Source organism: Sebastes fasciatus, chromosome 2 (genome assembly GCF_043250625.1).
Source record: "Sebastes fasciatus isolate fSebFas1 chromosome 2, fSebFas1.pri, whole genome shotgun sequence".
NCBI lineage: Eukaryota > Metazoa > Chordata > Actinopteri > Perciformes > Sebastidae > Sebastes > Sebastes fasciatus.
Window position 1 is genome coordinate 35,629,263 of NC_133796.1, and position 23,648 is coordinate 35,652,910.

Consider the following 23,648-nt stretch of genomic DNA (forward strand, 5'->3'; position numbering starts at 1 on the left):
TCCTCCCCGCACGCCAGCGCTCCTCAGCCCATTAAAGCATCTGCTGTCAATCTGCTCTATCTGGCTGATGGTATCTGTTTGCCGAGGGGACGTTTCAGCCTCGGTGTCTGTCAATCCCACTCCAATAGCCCCACAACAGATCACTTTCATTTCCACTGTGAAGCCTGTCATGTTCCACAGCTGAGCTCCACATTTAAAGATCTCGATCTTTGCTTTTCATCTGCAAGTTTTTTTTTATGCCTTTTTGTGCAATCTGTTGCGACTTGTCACAGAGTTTTGAAGGGACGCCGGCCCCTGTGGTTACCTTGCTGGGATTACTTTGATTTGTCATGCTTCTATTCTTATTGGTAATGGAATGAGGAATGAGGCCTTGAACGCAGAAATGCAATCTAGCTGCCGAGATGCAATCTCCCTGGGGGAATGAGTGACCTCTTCAACTCTTCATCTTCTCTCAGCTATAAAGCACTGTCAAAGAGGGGGTGCAGTGCTTGTTATTAGCACACTCTGGGTGTGCGCCCGTGTGTGTGTGTGTGTGTCTTGCCGCCGGGGATGAATAATGACCACATGACCACGGCGAGCTTCTCCTCCAGAGAAGCCAATCGTGTTATGATCCTCCAGGTAAGAACAGAGGAGCTCCTCCAATATAAAGCGTGTCTTTGAACATAACACTCATTGCAGCAGTTGATGGCTGATGTCAGACCTCGATGTCGCCACCGTTTCAACAGCAATTTACAAGCGTTATACGTCGAGTGGTCCGTCCAGACACAGATTTTACACGTTTCATTAAAAATTTAGACTTCTAAGAGGGCGACTTCATAGGTTTTGAATGTGACCTCAATATTCTGCAGACAGTAGAGTGGATATTACAGCAAAGATTATATCGACACTGATCCAAGCAAAATAGGTTTCATTTCAACTTTACTTTCACTTTGCACACAGTATGTACATTATTTATATTATAATTTTATTACACCCTATTATATTGTATTTTATTTGACTGTATTGTTACCTTTTAATGCCTCTTACCGTTCATTTTGATTGCCATTATGCTGCTATGTCGAGGAGCCAAAACAAAAGAGTTTTACTCTCCTATACCTGTACATTAAGATGTATAAAATAAAGGATCTTGAAAACTTTCAGAGTGAAATGAAAGGTTACCTCCTGTATCACAGTAAATCTCATCAACAACTCTAACATATATAGATTATTTTTATGAGTGAGATCTCCACCTCCACAAGCTCAACTGTTAATAAGTCCTCACATAGTTTGCGTAGAGGGATCTCACCTAAAATAACACAACCTTAATCAGTCCTTAAAAGTAGAGGTGCCATAAAATAATTACCAAATGTATTTGTGATAATATGATGTAGGGTCATGTGGCCAGTTTTGCACTATGCAGTGTGATAAACAGGTTATATTATTGGACTTATTATGAGCTGTTTATTTTAGGAAGGTGATATTGAAAGAGTCAGGAAGTGAGCTCATCATGACAGTCTTGTAGTTTGACTTTGGCAGAAACAGACTTTGTGAATTTATCGTACACGTACATCAGATTATGTGTCTCTGCAACCCGGTCTCACGGGAAGGCGTATAAATACCACGACATTACACGGACATTCAGCTCGTCATGAGGACGCATTTTAGTGTTTTCGCGTGTCATTTGTACGCCACGCAACAAAACTACGGCAACGTCAGCAGTTAGGTTTAGGCAAGAAAACCACTTAGTTAGGGTAAAGGAAAACGTCATGGTTGGGCGTAAAATAAGCAAGTAAACTAAGTAAAACACGTATGGAAACAATTACGGAAAACACGTGACAAACATCAACATCACTAGCGTAACTTACAAAACAAAACACTGCTCAACAACGGTCTCGAACACGGGTCTCCTGGTTAAAAGTCCGGTGTTTGTTGGACGTTGTCGTATCGCGGTAACGTGCGGCCAAGCCAGCCGTCACTCTCATCTCCGTGGTCAAATCAGCCGACGCTACAACTGTAGAGCACCCATATACTGACATTTATGTTAAATGCATTTAAACGGCCCCGATGGAGCTGACCATGGATGGATAAAGACACGGGAGAGCTAGCGAGTCGCTAATAGCGTCAAACTTGCCGAAGTTAGCGGAAGTAAACACGTGTGACCACATCCGGTTTTCAAAATAAGGTGTTAACAAAGGGAACAGCATATACCATATATATATACATATAAATAGGATTAATTGAATTATATTCCCCAGAAGTATAAAACATTACATTTCCCTTATAAATTAAAAAGAAAATACCACTAATTTGTTAGGGAAATGTCTTTATTCTTTGATTTGACTGATAGATTTGACTTCAGGACATCTCTGACAACATACATGCTGAAAATCAAACAATTTAATGTATTAATTTAAATATTTTCCAAAGTAAAAGTCTCTAGAAGTGTATGATTTAACTTTTTCTCATGCATGGTCTAGTAGGAAAACGCAATAGATCATAATATCGAATCACAATAATACTTTGCCCTGGCTGAAGACAAACTAAGCCTGAAACTAGTAGGGGTGTAGGAAAATATCAATACACTTGAGTAGCCTATAGCAATATTGTGTTGTATTGTGTATTTGATTCGGGGCAGACAATGTCTCAGATTGCACAAAAAGTAGTGCTATGATGCAGAACCCACTGTTCTGATTGATTAAAAAAGTTAACTTTTTTTACTCAGATTTTAGCCAAGGTGGTGTGTTCTTTATACTATGACAGTTTCCCTTGAATTAGATTCAACAAATGCAATATATTACCTACCTAGTATCATGCCAAAACAGGCCAAGACATTAGTGCACTTGTATATGACAAATGAGTGTGGTGGGTAAATCATTTGTTTCTGTATCATTATTGCTTTGTCTGGCTCCAGACCTTTGAATCTGCCCGAGTTGACAATTCTGTCTGATATCAGGCAAATTATTACTGATTTCCCTCAATCAGAAAGCAATGTGTGGTCGGCGCAGCTTTGTTTATTGAAACAGTGATTTCATCAAAGTCATTTGCCACCATGAAAATGAAAATGTGTGCTCGGTGCAAGAAAATAACAAATTTCCATTTTGAAAACCCGTCACAGAATAACAAGGAACGTCAGTAGAGTGATTCTCTGCTTATTGCCTAACGGACAGAGATCATATTTGTGATCTATTGATTCTATATATAAGTTGATGAGCTATACAGTCGCCATTTCAATTTATTTAGCCCATTTCCTCTGTGATGGTGTCTGTGAGCAGGTGGAAAACAACAACCTGGATCAGGTCTACTGCAGTACGTATGATGCTCCGTATCATATGAAAATTGATTCTGGATAATTGAGTTTAGTTATTAGTTTAGTTGTTAGTTGATTAATCAATTAGTCAAAGAGAAAATTAATCACCAAATATTTAGATAATTCCTTGATTTTTCAAGCAAAAAAGGCCAAAACCTTGCTGGTTCCAGACCATCAAATATGAGAATTTCCTGCTTTTTGCTGTTTTATATAATTATAAATGGAAAATCTCTCAAGGGACATTTCACCAATTTAATTCCGTGAAACTGTTTTATAATGACTTCTGAGGCTCTGGAGGAGCTTTGTTAAGTCTGGGGAAATGTCATCAGAGTTACTTAATCTTGGGCTTGGGCACTACACATTTTTAACAAGTCTGGGGGAAAATGTGAGCGTAACAAGGCACGGAGGGTCGAATGAACGACACCATAGAGCTGCATCATGCGAAATGTTTGAGCGTTTTTTGAGTGTGAACCAAATTTAAGAGCAAAATTCAGAGCATCACCGCCTTTGATGCATCAATTAAATCTATGACTTGCAAGTCTAAAACTTTATGGAAGTGCAATACTAAATCGCTGAAGTGCCCCTTTAAGTTTGGTGGGGGACTGTTGAAATTAAGAGATTTGAAAACATCATCCTCAATATTTTCTAACGTTTAATAGCCTGAATGATTAATCGATTAATTGAAAACATAGCAGACTGATTGTCCAATAATGAAAACAACTAAGCCCTAATGGCATCAATGGCTGTGTCAGAAATCACTATATCTCTCTATAGAGATATAGTGGACTATATAGTGAGTAATGTTTGATTTTATTTGCCATTTTGTAGTGCTGTCCGAATGTATAGTGAGAATTATTATACCCTATATAGTGGAATCAAAGTATCCCACAATGCATTGTGAAAAGTATTGGACAACAATGGTCAGTAACCGAGCCCTATATACCATCATGCATTGAATTATAAGTGGCAGACGGACGAGAGGAAAGAGAGCAGCGTGATTGAGACAAATCCATGAGTTGTGGCGCAACAATAATGTATTCAATGTGAGCAAAGCAGCATCCCAAAACAAACGGCCTTTAAGTACTTTGTATTTATTAATTTGGGAAACTACACTTATTGCCCCACATTTACTACGGCTGTTAATTTTTACCTTTCACAATAAAAGCCTTAGACATATACACTGCATCACTGCTTACCAAGGGGAACTTAAATGAACTAAGGGCATTCCACTTGTTGAGAGACAACTCAACCAAATAGTTTACATATCACACACAAAAATACATGTCAGTATCCAGTATTTATTATGGATGATCTACCAGCAGACGTTGATCTGGCGGGTTTTTAAATTAACGGCGCCAAGAAAATGAGTAGTGTTCGTAAGTGTTTTTTCATTTTGCAGATGAGCTCACTATATAGTCCTCTACATACTGTAGAACTCCCTGGATAGTGAGTAGGGAGTCGTGAATGAGTGAAGGATTTTAGACACAGCCAATGTAAAATCCAAGATGGTGCATAAGTTCTTCCTTTGCGCTTATTGCTGCCCCAAGTGGCCAAAAGCTATATTGCAACAATAATAAGGAATTTATGTCTGACAACAGGGTGACATTTCCCAAAATGTCACTCAAAACTTCACCTTCCCTCTACTGGGTTTATATCGTATAAATTAATTTGATGCAGAGATTTATGAGCGTTAAATGCCAGAATCCTTCACATAGCCATCCAGGACTGTGGTGTGTGCTACTCTACTGTATTATTGTCCAGTTTTTGACAGAAGAAGACCAAAAAGGTTCTCTGTCATGCAAGAAGTCAAGTGTCTTTCCAGAGACAGCAACAGAAAAAAAACCAATGAAGAAATGGGTAGTTATGGTGTGAGCAGTGACAGCTTTGGCTGAAATGACAAAAAAAGAGAGAGAAAGTCCGACAGGAAAGTCCAGCGATGAAGACAGCAAAGCACAGACCTGACTGTGTAACTGACAGATGATAACAATAAATACACCACAGCAACAAGCGCTTTCCACCGAGGACATCAAATATTTAATTAAGAGAATCTCACCAGTTAAACCACTGAGAGAGAAAACCTCTTTTGTAACAGATACCGACCACACTAGGAGCGTCAACGTCAAAACTAATCAAGAGCAGAATCAGTCCGTCTGCTGAGCGCAGTGGATGTACATGAATTTATCATGTTGCAGAAATGACAACTAGAGTAGAAAGTGACAGCACACACACACACACCTTAAAGTGTTAATATCCGTGTCGATTTACATAAACTTCGAAAGTGTCAACACTAATTTTGTTGACAATATGACTCCACCTGTTGGGTGAGAAGACGGTGTGACACATGGGACAGACCGAAGAACACAAATATATATCAGTGTCGAATATATAGCACAGCTTGTTTTGATTATACAACACTGAGTGGATGTAGCCTTAAAATGTGGCTCTGAAAAGTTTGTATCTGAGGTTGTATCTTGAATTCACAGCACTTACAATGGATTGGAGTGATAACCCAAGGTCACGGCAAATAAAAAAACAAAAAACAAAACATCAATAGAAACTTCTCAAAGCACTCCTGCAGCCTGATCTACTTCTCTGCTGTCCATCTGTATTCTCTGTATGTTACAAACAGCCACATTATCACCAACATTCACAGCTTCCTTCGCCTCTTTGTCGCATCACAACTATGTTTGCTTGAATCAGTTTGTGAACAACATTACGGATAATGTGCAGCGAGCCGCTTATTGTTGTGAAATGTGCCGGATCGCCATGAAAGGGGTTTATTTCACAACAATGACCCGCTAGCTGTACATTTTCCAGCTTATTACACTGCTACTTTCTTAAGAAATCAATAATTTGAAAGAAAAAATGGTCCTTCAGAGTCCAACATCAGAACTGTGTCCATAGCAACAGTCTGTTAAAAAGAAATATCAGTCCATGATTGACCAATCACAATCAGGTATTCAATAAATCTGTGTAATAAGTCATAATATTTGATGGAGTTACCCCAAACTGGAAGAAAAGATAATGTTTACAGGTCAAGTGAGTATTTGGATGTTTAGGATTGAAGGCAGACCTCCTCCTAGATGATTAATCTAATGACTAAAAGCTATTTCTCACCAGTGGGATGTGAAAATGTGGTACGGGAATATGCGTGCAAATTTTCCGCAAGACAACTATGCACACTGGTTCCAGTACATACAGTACATTTCCGTCAAAGAGGCCAAATGAGTTTCCTTCTCAACAGTGCTGCGTCCACTCCACACAACAAAAACACAGACAGAGAATGTCTAAGGGTCTAACGTTAACTACACAAACTAATCGGACCACAAATTTGATGCTAACCTTAGCTGTTGTGGCTAGCCCCGTTCCGTGACCAACATATAACGTTCGCAAGTGCATATCAGCTACATTACCGTCTTCATCGTATCCCAGCTGCTGGTCGATGCCAAGCAAGAAATTGTCCTTTATTTGGTTGTTGAGGTATTAGTGTTTGTCGTACGTTATTGGGTGTTGAGAAGGGGACGGCCTATTGTTATTCCGTACACCACAAATGTCCCATTTGACCGAAAAAAGGCCATTTGTCAGGCAGTCTGTTACCCTGAAAACAAACGGCCATTGTTCCTAGGCCCATTGCTCAGAAAATACACAGTCTCTGTCCAACAAATAGAAGCACATGGCTAATTATTGTGCAGAATGACAGCAATCAGTTGGAACATAGGATTTCATTGATCAAACATATATTTCAGAAGGCGGAAATCTGCTGAAATCGAGGTCCATCCGATTATCTTTTTTATGAATGTTCTGCAGGGGTGTGCAAGCACCCACAAAATCAGTTTTTATATCATTCTGTGCAAATGTTTCAGACAAAAATACGTGTTTGGTGTGAAACGGCTTTAAATTGTCAATTATTGTAAAAAATATTTTTTAAATTCCCAATTGAAATTACCATTAATTTACCCAAAAATAAATATCAAAAGCTTGTCTGATTAATATTTTAATATTTCATTCAATCATCTTTTCTTAAAAATAAACAAATGTGACAAGATAATAGACCCTATTAATCAGCTGCCTGATCAGAAAACCTCTCATCTTTACCTGAACTGAAGAATCAGTATTTTTACTGAAGTACTTCAAAACTTTAAGGTAAGGACACATATTGATTTCATCACTGGAGTAAAATACAGTGATGATAAACACTGACAGATGTATTTTTGAAACGATTTAGAGTGACATGATTGACAGTTTTGGTTGATGAATAGAAATTGAAGGAAAATAGAGTTCAGTAGAGAAAGTGGATGAGGTTGTGCTTTGAGTCAGTAAACAGACTCATGACACAGCAGCCAGAAGTGTCAGGATGTTCTGGGACAAACTGTTGGCTCATGTTGGTGTCACTGACTAATTTGCTCTCAAGAGCAACAGCAAGAGGTCAAGGAGTCAAACTGTGACGGGAAAGAGAGAGCGGGCGTTATGATTGAGGTCAGACCTGCAGCGGCTGAAGGGAACAAGCTTACAGTATCTACTGGAGCCAGCTCAGTGCTGGTTTCTGCAGAAGGACAACAAGTTGAATCTAAATGATAACTTTAAAACAACTTTCCTGAACTTGAGCTTTAAATCACTATTCAAAACTAACATTTTTTATGTTGTAGTTTAACTTATCCTCATCCAACGATTCAAATGATATCTTACAAAAAGTTATTCCAAATTTGTCATGTGTTTTCCTACAAATGTACAGAAACACGTGTCAATTTCTACTCATTACATGCATATAGTCTTTTCAAAATAAACTTCAATCTTCACAGGAAACTATTGCAGGGTACACACTACACGAGAATCAAGCTGATCTGCAAAAGATAACATCGCTAATTCTTCCTGCCCGTCGTCCGCCATGTTTGTTCACGTTTGATTGCGAGAGATTTTGTGAGATTTATTTTCTTCTTCTTTCTTTAGTCGTGACTCTTGTTGTTCATAAATGGAATCTGTCAATGTGTGTTGTTGCTGTTTTAGCCAAATCGTTGCTCAACACACATTATAGAAACAAAACTGTTAAATTTAACATAAAATCTGTTAAGATTTGAAAAATATTTTAGTGTGGGCCAGCCTTTAGTTAGTTTACAAAACTACTCAGTTAGGTTTAGGAAAAGATGGTGGTTTAGGTTAAAATAAAATGGAAGTGGCGTACTTAAGTACGGAAGTTATGTGACAAATAAATCAACGTTGACTACTGGTTTCACACGGGGTATGAAAACCGGTCTCCTAGGTGAAAGTCTGGTGATTTTTTGACCCACACCTCTACCCGACCTCCTCCGTACGCAGCATTTGTCACTCTTTATACTTCCTGGTTAACTTTTCGTATATAGCTACAAACAGTGTATGGGAACAGCCTTTGTAGTTAAATGATTTATTTGTTTATTATCCATATCTATCACTTTCATTACTTGCAGTGACTTTTATTTATGATATTATTGTTTGAAACACTTTTAAGGTAAGGCTCATTGTTCCATTGTTTGTTTGTTTTTTCTCTCTTTTAAGCATTATTTCCTCAAAAGTTCCCAGAGGCTTTTTTTGTTTAAGGAGCAGATTGGTTTCTGATTTTAATGTCCCCAAGCATCCATGTTCCCTGCTACAGAAACTTGTCACCTCTATTTACATAAAGTGGGTCCTGGTTGACGACTTAGACAACACTTCTGGTAATAGAAAGGGAAGAGAAAACGGGGAGAAAACACAAATAAAGTGCTAATTATGCATCGGAGTTTCTCTAAGAAAGATTAAAAAAGGAACAAATAAATTGCAGTGTGTTTGTGCTCTGCAAACTGTGTTTTTGAAATCTGTTATTCAACTGGAATTTTCTATTTTAATTTGATTTTTGCACATTTTTAAAGCATCAAAATAGCCCTACAGTATATATACAGGCTATGCTATTGTATATCAATAATAGTAATAGTATATCAATAGTATAGTAAACATAGTACACGTTTTTTGGAGTCTGAACATGCGTCCATGTCATTAAAAGGTGCATCAACTTGCAGATTGTCATGGAAACAAGTCTTTTTCGAAGCACAGCATGAAAAGAAATCACAAGGTCTGCGTTTCTCTGTGCATGAATGTGTGTGTGTGTGTGTGTGTGTCTTTGTGCTCACATGCTATACGTCACACAATTTTGGTGCTAATAAACTCAAAGTGGAATCCAATGACTCTTAACTCACTCGGGGCTACAGCCAGTTACTCTTGTGTTAATTCCCATTACTGTAAGTGTGTGAAATAAGCTCAGGACTCTGACCTTGTACATTAACATTTGTGTGGGAGAGAGCAGCCTGGTTATTACACCAGACAAAGGCTCAAAATAAAAAAAAAAATGAAAAAAAAAAAATGAAAATGGAGACACGGATTTCTGCGCTCCCGGACAAATGCTGATTATCCCCTAAATGTAGCAGCAATGACTCCACCATAAAACTGCAACAGTGGGCAACTAAAAAAATATGTGACGATGCACAACACTAATCGTCTTCAGCGGAAACCAACACAGAGCTGCGAAAAGCGCCCCACAGCTACAAAATAACAAAATAAGACTCTCATTTACAGCCACTTTTTAATTAATCTTGTTAGCACAAACGTGGCTTTTCCACACCGCGAGGAGGTGGAGGAGGAGGGAGGAGGAGGAGGGTGGTGAAGCACCATGCAGCAGCGGGTGAGACTGGGACAGAAAGAGATGGGAGGCAGAAGGAAGAGACGGAAGACGTGTCCTCTGAAGTTGTGTTTACTTGTCATCGTAATGTAGGTCAGAGCCCAACGGAGGATCCATAGATTGCCAGAGTTGTGAATGGGTTGCATCTGTCTCCACCGATTTAGCCAGATCAATAGAAATTGTCTTTCTGCGGATTTGAGATGTGTCAGCCCCACCCCGCCCAGCCCCTGCCTTCACACAGTCCATCGATTCGCAGGAGGACCGGGGGGACGTGCACAGCATGAGCGGTCCACATAATGGGCCTGCAGTTTGCTTTTGCTGAGTTTGGCAGGTTTGTGCACAGAGCTCACAGGCAAGAGTGTCACACACACAGTTGATTGTGGGGAAATGTCTGGAAATGAGAAAAAAAAGCAGGGACACTGAGGAGGTCTTCACTTTCTATGCATCATTATTATGTTTAGAGACAGCCCAGCCGCACAGCAGTTCGTGAAGTTGAATGACGAAATTGAATGTATTGATTTGTGTACATAGACACAAATTAAAAAAGGTTTGTATGTAATCCATGTAATCGTGAACAGGGAAGTAGAGTAGAGAGCGGCGAATGCCACATGGGTAGGAGGTCAGGGTGGATGGGTGGGTCAAAAAAACACCCGAGTTTCGCCAAGTAGACCGCTGTTCATGTCCCGTGTGAAACCAGAAGTCAACCATTTATTTCTCACGTAACTTCTGTACTTAAGTTGCGACACTTCTGGAGTTATTTTAACCCAAACCCCGATCTTTTCCTAAACTTAACTGAGTAGTTTTTGTCAAGTAACTTCCGTTCTTAAGTTATGCCACTTCCAGTGTTATTTCAACTCAAACTGCAATCTTTTTCTAAACCTAACTAAGTCGTTTGTTGCCTAACCAAGTTGATCTATTCCTAAACCTAATTAAGTAGTTTTATTTTGAAAACACTGGAGCAGAAAGTGATACATGGACATTCGTAGGAAAATGCACAAAAAATATGTTGTTGAAAGTCTGAGCGCTGAGCGTCATGAAAAAAAGGGAAATTCTTGTCTATGTGTACAAATCAAATAGATTCAATTTTGTGACTAACCAACGCGTTCTCATCCCAACTTGTCACATACTGACGCTTTGTTCGACCCCTCGGCGTCACTTTTCACTCGCATTAAACACGTTGCTTAATGTTTGAATTAAACAATCAACACTTGCTTAGGTTCAGCCAACAAAACCACTTAGTTAGGTTTAGGAAAAAAACAGCATGGTTGCATTTAATATTACCACGGATGGGTTAACATTGTAGTTAATGGAATGCCCGCTGCGTCTCATACTGGCACTGCCATGTGTGGCGGTATCACACGCCGACGGTCGTGACAAAGCGTCTGTATTTTACGTCCTGGAAATGAGAACGGGCTGGATGTTATATACAATACTATACTATATACAATACTGACTCTATATACAATACTATATATAATACTGACTCTATATACAATACTATAATACTGACTTAACTTAACCGTACAATAATTTGTGCAATAATTCAGTGCAATACTGTCATTAATACTGCATTTATATTGTACTGTAGATTCAAGAAATAGCCTTATTCATTTCTCATGTATACCATTCTGGCATTTATATTTAACACTAAATATATTCCACTTATCAGCATTTTTATTTACTTATAACATGTACATATTTCATATTTCTTATATTTTCATTTTCTTATTTTTAATTTTAGTTCTTACTTACTACATATATTGTTTATATTGTATTATTATGTACGTAATTTACACGTGACATATTCCTTTAGTTCTATTTCTTACATTTCTTCATGTTTATACAAGAGCAACTGTAACGCCCCAATTTAAATAAAGCATTTCTGATTCTGATGTTTTTGCGTCTAAACACCATCAGCAGTTTTATCAGGTCTGGCAGATCTGACATGTTAGCGCAGCAGGGAATATTCCAAATTAAATATATCCCAAATACACCAAAGTTTATTCTCTGACGGTATTTTGATGAACACGTCCTTTAATAAAGCTCTCCGGGGTTTTTATTGGCTCAGGAAGAAGAGGCTTAGGTGGTGCCTCAGTGAGGCTGCTCTGGCTTTATCACCGCTGCCAGTTTAATACTCAAACCCCTTTGATTCCAGCTTTTGGCTTTTATAGACACCAGATTTTGGCATTGCCATAACACTGACCTACTTGAAGCATTCTTTAGCTTTTTAAAATCCTATTTTCTTCATGTTTCCATGGTTATGAAAAGCAAGCAACAGCCACATCAATTTGTAAGTATGAACTCATGACTTCTTTTGTTCTCAGCAGTCATATTTATAATTATACTGAATTATACAATATATATATATATATATATATATATATATATATAATACTGAATTAGCCATCATAATGCTCTAATAAAGTAGACAAGGGCTGCAACTAACCATTATTTTCTTTGTTGATTAATCTGTCAATCATTTTCTTGATTAATCGATTAGTTGTTTGGTCTATAAAATGTCAGAAAATGGTGAAAAATGTCCATCAGTGTTTCCCAAAACCCAAGATGACGTCCTCAAATGTCTTGTTTTATCCACAACTCAAAGATATTCCGTTTACCATCATAGAGGAGTAAAGAAACCAGAAAATATTCACATTTAAGAAGCTGGAATCAGAGAATTTTGACATTTCTTATTTCTTTCTTAAAATTACTCAAACTGATTAATCGATTATCAAAAAAGTTGCGATTAAATTAGTTGACAACTTATCAATCAATCGTTGTTGCTCTAGTTATAATAGCAGCAGAAAATACATTCTTCAACTGAATTACTTCAACACATATAAAGACAAAACGTGGGCAGATGTTGTGCCTTCCCTCTATATCCTATAAAACATATCAATTAAATAAAAGCAGTGAAATAACTAAATGAAGTTTCAGATAAAATTGCTTTTGTTTTCATCTGTTAATGCAGCCAGACTATACGAGGCATTGCGGGTTTTCATTCTGTAATGTTGTTTAAAAAATTCATGCCAAGGCATCCAGGGAAGCCCCCTGATAGCAGAAAGTGTGTCAGTAACTGGATTCCATTTAGTTAATGAACCTGATACAAAGCTGATCGCAGGTCTGTCTTGGCAGCCCTGCCGCCTCGTGTTGTTTTCCTCCAGCCCGTTTCCCCGGACGCTCCTCCATTACTTTGAATGTTTGCCGACTCATTTTTCAGGAGTTGAACAACGTTGCAGAGAGTATTGATGCTGCTGATAACACGACTTGTGCCCTTTGTGGGCTGCCAGCAAACCTCCACATCACAGTCCGCTACTAATTGCCCTCTTCAAAAGCTTCTTTTAAATGCATTTCCACAGTTTATTGATTCACTTTAAAAAGTTGATTTTATAATAATAACACCCTGTGCCACTGTCATCATAGCTTATTCAAATTGGAGATTTGGGTACAACATAAAACACAAAAGTACTAAATATGTTCTGTGTTGTAGAGAACAGTTAGGACCACGGGCATGTAGCCTGGTACCAGACGTCTGAATCGTCACACATCGCTGACGTGTTCAGTGATTCAAAAAAGGTCTGACCTGCTCACTGAAGGCTGTTTCTGCCAGTTAGAGAAACAATCCACCAATCAGCGCTTAGTGGGCGGGATTAAGAATGACAGAAAAGAAACAACAACTCTGGATGAGATGTGCAAGTTGATGTTAAAGGAACAGTTCACCCAAAAACAATATTAATTGTATACAGTGAGCTACCTCCGGGTCTGAAAAGTGAAGCCAATGCTGAAGTGCCTTAAACTTGCATTCATTCTAACAGCCAGCAGGGGGCGACTGCTCTGGTTGCATAAAGAAATCTGATTGTATAGAAGTCTATGAGAAAATGAGCCTACTTCTCACTTGATTTATTACCTCAGTAAACATTGTAAACATGAGTTTATGGTCTCAATCGCTAGTTTCAAGTCTTCTTCAATACAGCATGATGTTCATTTAGTAAATTGTGGTCCCATTTAGAGTCAAATAGACCATAAAGCAGGGAATGCTTTAGGGCGGGGCTACCTTGTGATTGACAGGTCAAGTGGAAATGACATTGGCAGGATGGATATATATCACTAACTGCTGATTGGTGAGGGCAAAACAAAATAAATGGCAATTCAGTCTGATTATCAGGCTAATTGGCATTTAGCACGGCGAATTAAGCAAACAACATATAACGTGTTAATCAGTGAGCTTTAGAGGAGCTGGTAGTCAGATTTAGTTACCTTTGGACAGAGCCAGGCTAGCTGTTTCCCCCATTTCCAGTCTTTATGCTAAGCTAAGCTAACAAGCTGCTGGGTGTAGATTCATATTTGCTGTACAGACGTGAGAGTGATATAATTTTCTCATCTAGCTCTCAACAAGAAAAGAAAAAAAAGCATATTTCCCAAACACTGATCCAATCTTCTGAATGGAAACAGACTAATGTCTGCAGAACCATAATGCCGCCACTATCCACATAATGTGCTCCATAACAGTAAACATGTTTGTGTTCATCCACTGAATCGCCCATCTGAGAGAGGACTCATTGTCAGCTACACTTTACTAGTGAAGAAGCTCTCACTTCTCTCCAACACTTCCAGATTACCCCGAGGGGGGCACTGAGTGGAAGTACTTAGTGAGGGATGTGCTTTCTATATTGTCAGTATTCTGACAGAGAATTATGTCCTCCACTGCATCGGTCTGGCATGGCTACAGTGATGGCCTCGTTTTCCCCGTGGCAACAAAGGACACCTCTTAAAACAGGTAAAAAATATATCGTAATAGTACATTTAGAGAAAAGCATCGAGGGAAAGGCCAATGCACTAGCCATTACTTTAGAAAGCACTCGCTTGCTGTCTCTGCCAGTGTGTTAAAATTAATAAATATTTAGTAATCACAGTTGACAGACAGTCATGAAAAATTTAAAATATTCATAAAGGGCATGGAGGGTTGTGTTAAAGCGATGTGCAGGACAGTGTAAAAACAGCACGTAGCTGCACTGTTGTGATAGCTTCTTCTTCTTCTACTGTAAAGGCAGGTCGGTTCTTTTTTTTTAGGTCACTGTCAAAAGATGAAGATGTCAGATAGCAACGTCAGTCAATACATTGATTTAAATAATCATCCATTTAAGTGAGACTTACTCAGACTCAAGTGGCTGAAATCAGTATAATCCCGACACTTTGTTCTACTCAGCTGATCATGTGCAGCCGCTTGAGCCAGTAATGATAGAGGGAGTTTAACCCTGACCAACTTTAGTGTCTTTCAGAGGCTTTAGCAGGTTCAGTTTTAGACTTACGGTGGTGCTACAGATATCATATGAACCTAGAAAACCCAAGGAATCCATTGGTACCAACCAATAACGTCATAGCTAGTTGGGGAGGAGGCTAAATAACGCTCCAAAGTAAGGCTAAATTTTGGTGAGGAAAAACTGCATTTTATGGGTACCCACGAGTCTCCCCTTTACAGACATGCTCACTTTATGATAATCACATGCAGTTTTATGCATGCAGTATAAATGTGTTATTTTCTCCTATTCTAAAATGATGCATTTGAATATTTCTGCATACTGGGGTCCATAAACAGTCTTAGAATTGCATAAATTGTGTATCACTATAAAGCTGAGACTCCCGTGGATCCAGTGAGCACAACTGTATTCATGTGTGATGATATCAGTCCCTCATAGTAGCCATTTCATTCTAAGGAGACCATTTTTTTTAAACTTGACCTCACTGTATAAAATGACCTGTGGTGACCTCTAGGATAATCACAGCCTCGTGAAACTTTACAACCACAAACTAAAAACTAGGGCATTCAGAGGATGTATAGCTTTCCTACGTAGATTGACAATAAGGGGGTTTCTGAGCAGTTTCCACAACAGAAGTGCTCGCCTTCCAATCACCGAAAAATGCAATTCTTGCAGAAATCTCCAAATGTCAAAAGTTTTTGAAACCAAATCACAGCATGTCTTTTTCTATTGTGTTCCTCAAGGTCTCGGTGTCTTGATGTGGTATTTTGGAGGGATTATTGATCATTTTATCGAGTGGTAAAAAAGGTTAAATTTAGCACCAAATCTTTGTAACAAATGGTATCAACCCAAATATTGCTGCATCAATTTATGAGACATAATGGAGCATGGGTATGGCCATCATATACTTTAATCATAATGTTCTAAGCCCTTATACACTTTCACAATGAATTTTAATTAATTCATTAATTAATCAATTAATCAATTCATGTTTATTTCTGATTTATGACTAGACCAATGTGACACAGCTTTCAGATGATGTACACCCCTTCTATGTGGCATATAATGTTGACCTGCTATCTCCACCTAAAGCCCCCCTGTACACTGCTTTAAAAAGACAAAAACTGGTCTATTGTGGGTCTCAAAGGGTTAATGAAAAAGCCGGCCTGGAAGTGGAGTCTGTGCAGAGGATGTTGTGTAAAGGATGTATCAAAGGATATGCTTATTAAGCATATGGGGAGTTTTTCGTTGTTGGTACACAGCAGTGGGCTGTTAAGAGACCTCTGTCGGCCTGTCTCATTACAGATGGAGAGCAGATGGAGGCAGCGAGCTCTAACACCCCACCAACTCAGCTGACGTAGGGAGGAAAATAGCAGCTCGATACACCTAATTGACATCGTGGTGTCATGAAAGGAGCTTCAGTTTAGGGTGCAGTGGAGTCCCAAGTGGAATGCATAAACAGCCGAGTGACACTGATCACAGCGGACCGCATCCTGCTGCGGCTGCAGGAGGAGATGCTAAAGGGACTGAACAGGAACAAAACTTCTTGTTGTGTGATGCAAATGAAAACAAAGCCAGTATTAATTATCGATAGCTCTCAGGGAATGGTGGGAAGAGATACCTTGGGATCCTCTCTCGTTTGAAGAACAATCAAAAAGAAGCCCCTTTTTAATGTTTCACTTGTGTGTGATTATTTCTGAGGACGTGCAGTATTCTCAAGGCGACATAGTCAGGAGGGGGATGGAGGGGGCGAGTAGAAATCTACAGTAATGAGTTATTTATGTTTCAGAACAAGCAGCGGTATGTCAATAAGTAATGTCAATTTGAGGAGAGACAGCATTTCTTTCTCTCACATGCTTTTCATTTAAGCATGTTGACAAATATATATATACATGCAATTACATCGCAAAATGCTCTTTTGTTTTCTTGAACATGTGTATGTAATAAATAACAGTAATAATAAAATGCAATACAATAAATAAATAAATAAAATAAATGAATTAGGGCCATTCAACGTATCCTCATACAACGGTTCGTAGGATATCTTACATACGAAAAGTTATTCCTCATTTTTCATGTGTTTTCCTGCGTATGTCCAGCAACGTGTTAATTTCCGCTTGTTACATGCATGCAGTCTTTTCGAAATAAACTTCTGTCTTCACAGGAAACAACTTCCTTAGGTTTAGGCAAGAAACTATTTAGGCGGGTTTAGGAAAAAAAGATTGTAGAAGTGGCGTGATTTAAGTTTGGAAGTCACTCACGTATGTGAGTCACGTAGACTCACATGGGATATGAACACCGGTCTCCTGGGCACCAGTCCGGTACTTTGTGGGTCACGATTACGTGAATTACATACAAATTGATTTCGTGGGTTATACACGAATAACAGTGCCTTACTTTTCGTAGGTATAGTTACGAACGGTGTATGACAACAGCCTGGGCCATTCAACTTGGTCGAATACCTTTTCTGCGTCGAGCGTCAGAATGGATAGTTCTTCTCTCGGTCTGTCAGTAGAGTACATGATGTTGAATGAATAGTCGTCTAAGGTTGAAAAAATAATTTGTGACTGGTATAAAACCAGTCTGGTCTGAATGTACTAGTTTACCTAAAAGAGGGCTCAATCTATTAGCCAGGACTTTGGAAAATAATTTTCAATCCTGGTTTAACAGGGAAATAGAACGAAAAGAGCCCACTTCTTCCTTCTTATATATCAGCGTAATGACCTCTTCTGTTAGGGTAGGAAGTAGGACACTAACAGTGTGGGCTCGAGTGAACATCTTGTGTAAATATGGACGGAGAATTTCATTAAATTTGTCATACAGCTCACCTGGGAGGCCATCAGGGATTTATTGTTTTTAGTAAAGTGATAGCCCTTTGACTTTCCACAGAGAAATTTCAGAGTTTAACTGAGCTGACTGTTCTTCATCTAATTGGGAGAGGTTCCATTTATATCTGAGAAATCTTGCATAACAATGTAGTCTGTTTCTTTAGATGTATACAGGTTTTCGTGATATTTGAGAATTCGGTCATTGATGTCTTTGGGTTTCGTCAAAACCTTGCCTTTATCAGATTAAATTTTGTGTATCATAGAGTCATTTTCCTGTTTTCTGAATTGCTGTGCTAAAAGTAAAAATAGTTCTGTTTGGTCTATAACTAGAATTACAGCCTTGTGGTCTCATGCCTCCACCAACCAGCGAAGTTGCAGTTTACATCCATGTCTGTCCAAAATGTCATCACTTCAGCATTTTCTCCTGTCAGACATTTGTGTGAAATTGTTATAATTAGAACATGAATTCTTGAGTTATGGCCAAGAACATGTTCTGTGAGGTCACAGTGTTGACCACCAAAATCTAATCAGTTCATCCTTGAGTCCAAGTGGGCGTTTGTGCCAAATTTGAGGAAATTCCCTCCAGGCGTGGTCCGAACGGACAACCCGAAAACATACTGTAATTCCTCCGACCACGGCTGTCACCAGAGCAGATGTTTAAAAATAATTTGTGTTTGGTAAAAAAAAAGTCTAGCCTGAATGTACTAGTTAACCTAAGAGGGAGCTCAATAATATTCCATCCTGGTTTAATAGGGAAATAGGACAAAAAGAACCCACTTCCTCTGAGTCCTTACCCTTTTTATATATCCCTGTAATGACCTCTTCTGTTAGGGTAGGAGGTAGGACACCAACAGTGTGGGCTGGAGTGAACATCTTATGTAAATATGGACAGAGAATTTCATTAAATCTTTTATACAGCTCACCTGGGAGGCCAACAGGGCCCTTTGGCTATGTTCAACAGATAATTCAGAGTTCAACTGAGCTGACTCTTCTTCATCTAATTGGAAGAGGTTGCATTTCTCTAAGAAATCTTGCATAACAATATAGTCTGTATTGTTTTTGGCTGTAAACAGGTTTTTAAAAGAATGATGTCAATGATGTCTGTGGGTTTCTTCAAAATCTCATCTTTATCAGATTTCATTTTGTGTATCGTGCAATCATCTTCCTCTTTTTTTCTGAATCGCTGTGCTAAAAATCTAAATATTTCTGTTTGGTCTATAACTAGAGTTACAGCCTTGCTGTTGTACTCCTCCACCAACCAGTCAAGTAGCAGTTAACATCCATGTCTTTCCAAAATGTCATCACCTCATCATTTTATCCTGTCAGACATTTGTGTGAAATTGTCATAATTAGCATTTGAAGTATTGAGTTATGGCCAAAACGTGTTTTGTGAGGTCACAGTGATCTTGATTAGTTCATCCTTGAGTCCAAGTGGACGTTTTTGCCAAATTTGAAGAAATTCCCTCCAGGCATTCCTGAGATATCGCGTCCATGAGAATGGGACGTACGTACGACAGACGGACAACCCTGAATCATAATGCCTCTGGCCATGGCTCTTATCGGCGCGGAGGCATAAAAAGGCCTTACTAACCTTTGCTGAGAGTATCAGTTATATTCATATTTTAGGGAAGATATTTTTATGTAATTCATTAGAAGGTTTTTGGGCATTTTATTTTGTCCAGTAGATTAATTAGATTTTTCTATTTCAAGTATCCGCATTTAAATACACATCGCCAGCAAATGAAATAACACAACCTCTAAGAAAAGATTTGAATGAAACCCCAAGGTAAAACAGAGCTGGTCTCTGAATTGTCATTAGTGTTAAAGTAGAGAGATCGCTGAGTTCTTAGATAATCACAAAACTCCTTTTTCGGTGAATAACAGAGGATTTAGCCTCCAGTTCATTTGTGGTTTCACCATATTCTGAGTATATAGTGAGAGAACTGTGATCTGAAATCACAATGTTATGATATTTTGCATTTATAGGGCATCAGTTTGGCGTCACTGAGAAAATAATCTACCGTGGTGTACGAGTTATGTGTTGCTGAGTAAAAAGATTATTCTCTACCAGCCGGGTTCGTGAGACATATTAGTATTATTGATGAAAGTATTAAGAAGACACTCAAACTGCTTTTATCTATTCTACGAGAGACATAATTTCTTTCTGATATGTGGTTGTGATGTTCCAACACAGTTGGTGGTCTCTCTCTCTCTCTCTCTCTCTCTCTCTCTCTCTCTCTATTGATATTCTCCTTCCTCTCTGTGGTCTCTATTACCTCGGTGGAGAAGCTGTGCTGTACTCTCCGTACTGTCATGAAATATTTCTGGTTGTGGGGCTCATCCAGTGTAAGATTAGGAAAGGCAAGTCAAACTTTTATAAAGTATATTTCACGCATGAGGAAAATACAATATGCTTCACATAAAAACATTTAAAATGCATAAGAATTTTCGGAGATAGGTTCAAGAAGAATAAAAGATGGAAAAAGGCGCAGGAAGGCTTAAAAAGAATAAAATGATTTTTCCTTTCAATTTCCCAGTAAGTCGCCTCAAAACCCACACGGTTTGGCGGTTCCACATATATATTCTGTATCCGCCTGATCCAGGACTTCATTGAAGTTGTATCAAACGTGCATTAAGTGAAATATTGAATTGCAAGATGACATTTTCTTACAGCTGCTCCGTTCCATCAGAAGGGAAAATTGTAAATGTCTTTGGCATATTTTTATTCAGATTTCCCAGAAAGTCGGCCTGGTATGTGGTATATTTGAAAGCAAGGTTCTTATAGTTTGACCAAAGCTTGAGGGTGCAAAATGACTCCACAGATTGATTGACTTTAATATCCCAGAGGGAAATTGGTTTTGCAGCACTAGCGCAAAATGTAACATACGCAATAAAAATATACATAGTAAAAACAATAAATGGTCCGCACATGGCAGACACCCACAATAACAATAGCACCATCCTGTAGTGCTTATAAAAGTGCAAAAATTAAATATGAGAAACTGATTTTAGATTTTATTTAAAAAAAACATCAGCCCAAGAGACCGGTGTTCGTACCCGTGTGAAACCAGAAATCAACATTGATTTATTTGTCAAATAACTTCCATACTTACGCCACTTCCGGTGTTATTTCCCCCCAAAACTATGATCTTTTCCTAAACCTAAACCTTTTGCTACGTAAACCTAAACAAGTTGTTTCCTGTGACGACGGAAGTTTATTTTGAAAAGCCATGAGACTGGAGTGGAAATTGACGCGTACTGTACGTCATGAGTTGCTCGACATTCATAAGAGAATGCATGATCCGTTGTATGAGGATATGTTTTACTCAAGTATGACTAACATTTTTGGTTATGTCTGGTTTGTTTTTGGCAATCAAATCACCAGGTAAATGTTAGGGGAAGATTTTGGTTTTGGTTACTTACTGAAAAAGCTGAAAGTGATGTGAAGCACGAAAAAAACAACGTGTTTAACATCTACAATCTTTCCCTAACCGTAATTTAGCTTTGTTGCCTAAACTGAACCACACTTGGGATTGAGGATGTAGACTTCAGTCTCCGGTGCCAAAGTCCTGCACTTTCCAACGACTTCTGTGTGGTACAAAAACGTACAGTAGAACTTCCTTCATTGGAAAAATCGTTGCAACAATATCCATTCAGTGGTTTGGCAATACAAATTAGTTGTACAACATGTAATTTCTAAGAGATATGGTTGAAACAGCAGAGATCAATGCTGGATCTTATTTTTCCCAACCAATAGCATCATTTCTTTAAACCGTGTCTAACTGGTAAAGCCATCATCTTTCAAACTCCACACCTCCTGTCACATATTTCTGCTCTCCAAGCCCAAAATAACCCCTGATGTCATTTCCAGGGATATTTTCTCAGACTTGACAAAACACCTCCAGGAGCCACAAGAGATATTATACATGAGTTGTACTCCCAGTGTTGAGTAAACTGACCTGTATGAGTAATATCCGCATTTAAATACACATCGCCAGCATAGGAACAATCAATAGTTCCACACAAACCTCTGAATCCACTTAAAGACACCAAAGAAAAGCTATTTTGTAACCTCAAAAAAATCACATTTATAGTAGAAAATAGAGCAGGACAACAAAGTGTCATATGTACGTAGAGGTGGTGTGATTTCCAGCAATGAGTCAGTGTTGTCAGTAAACTGAGTAAACCAACTCCTTCCTCATACAGAGGAAGTTTGGCACTGACACAACACACGCCCCCACATCTGAAACCCTTTATCAAATCAGCAACATGCTTCTTCTAACTACACTCTCACACACACACACAACCTTCCCATCACTTACTTATTGGAGCCCACAGCAATCAGTAATCTCGGATGTCACGGCTAATCGCACATGTACAACCATAAGTTCCTCCATTCAGGACAGCTTTATGAAGCAAGTTTCACCTCCGTCAAGAGCATGAATCAGTTTAATTAGATTGTGCCAACAACGTTCACTTTGTAATTACGCCCAACACCTGCTTGCCATCGTCAAGCTCCTTCAAAATCACAGTCAAATTGCAGAGAAAAGGTGACGCATTTCCATTTTCATACATTTATCATTTTTTTATTATTCCTGGTCAAAGATTTGTGTACCAACCTGACATGGTTGGTTATTGTTGAGGATAAAGTGTTCCAATTTTGGATAAACAATGGCGTTTAAAAATAAAAGTCTTTCAAAAGAAGACATTTTAGACCTTGAGGTGCTCAAAATTGCTTTTCCCAGTGCTTTGCTTTAACGTGTGTGATTTTTTCCCCAGTGAAGTGCGTGACACTTTTCATTGCCATATTGTTCCCTTTTGTCTATGCTGCAAATTCTGGCTTACTTTAAAAACAATATGGTGAATATTATCATATTTTCAACCTTCCTTTGCAAGTCACTGTGCAATATCCCCATACAACGGTTTGTATGGTTTCTTATGAAAAGTTATTCCTCATTGTTTTTATGATATTCCAATTTATTGCGATTTTTGTTAACTTTTCTAACACTAGACCATGGGAAAAAGTTGAATCATACACTTCTAGGGACTTTTACTTTGGAAAATATCTAAATTGATACAGTAAAAATGTTTGATTTTCAGCATGTATGTAGTCAGAAATGTCCTGAAGTAAAATATATCATTTATTATCAGGAATTTTTTATTAAATTTTTTCCAGCAACCCATTCACAAATTAGTAGTATTTTCTTTTAAAATTATAGGGGACATGTGATGTTTTATACTTCTGGTGAATATAATACAATTAATCTTAATTCCATATATGTATTTTGTATATACAGTTCCCTTTGTTAACACCTTATTTTGAAAACCGGACGTAGTCACATGTGTATACTTCCTCTAACTTAGCCAAGTCCGTCTCTAGCTCTCTCGTCAGCTCTGTTCTCTTTATACATCCATGGTCAGCTCCATCGGGGCCGTTTGAATGCATTTAACATAAATGTCAGTATATGGGTGCTCTACAGTCGTAGCGTCAGCCCATTTGATCACGGAGATGAGAAGTGACGGCTTTCTTGACTGCACGTTACCGCTATCTGTGAAACCAAAAGTGTTTCCATACTTTACTGTATGTGTAGTGT

The 23,648-nt window shown here is 38.5% G+C and overlaps 2 protein-coding genes across 8 annotated transcripts in view; both read left to right on the plus strand.

Moving 5' to 3' along the window:
• The window catches only part of LOC141759697 (casein kinase I), a 407,488-nt gene that overhangs the window by 284,273 nt on the left and 99,567 nt on the right, over positions 1-23,648 (plus strand). The gene's annotated exons all lie outside the window — the stretch shown is intronic.
• tspan4a (tetraspanin 4a) overlaps positions 1-23,648 on the plus strand; it is a 192,069-nt gene that overhangs the window by 42,587 nt on the left and 125,834 nt on the right. The window lies entirely within an intron of this gene.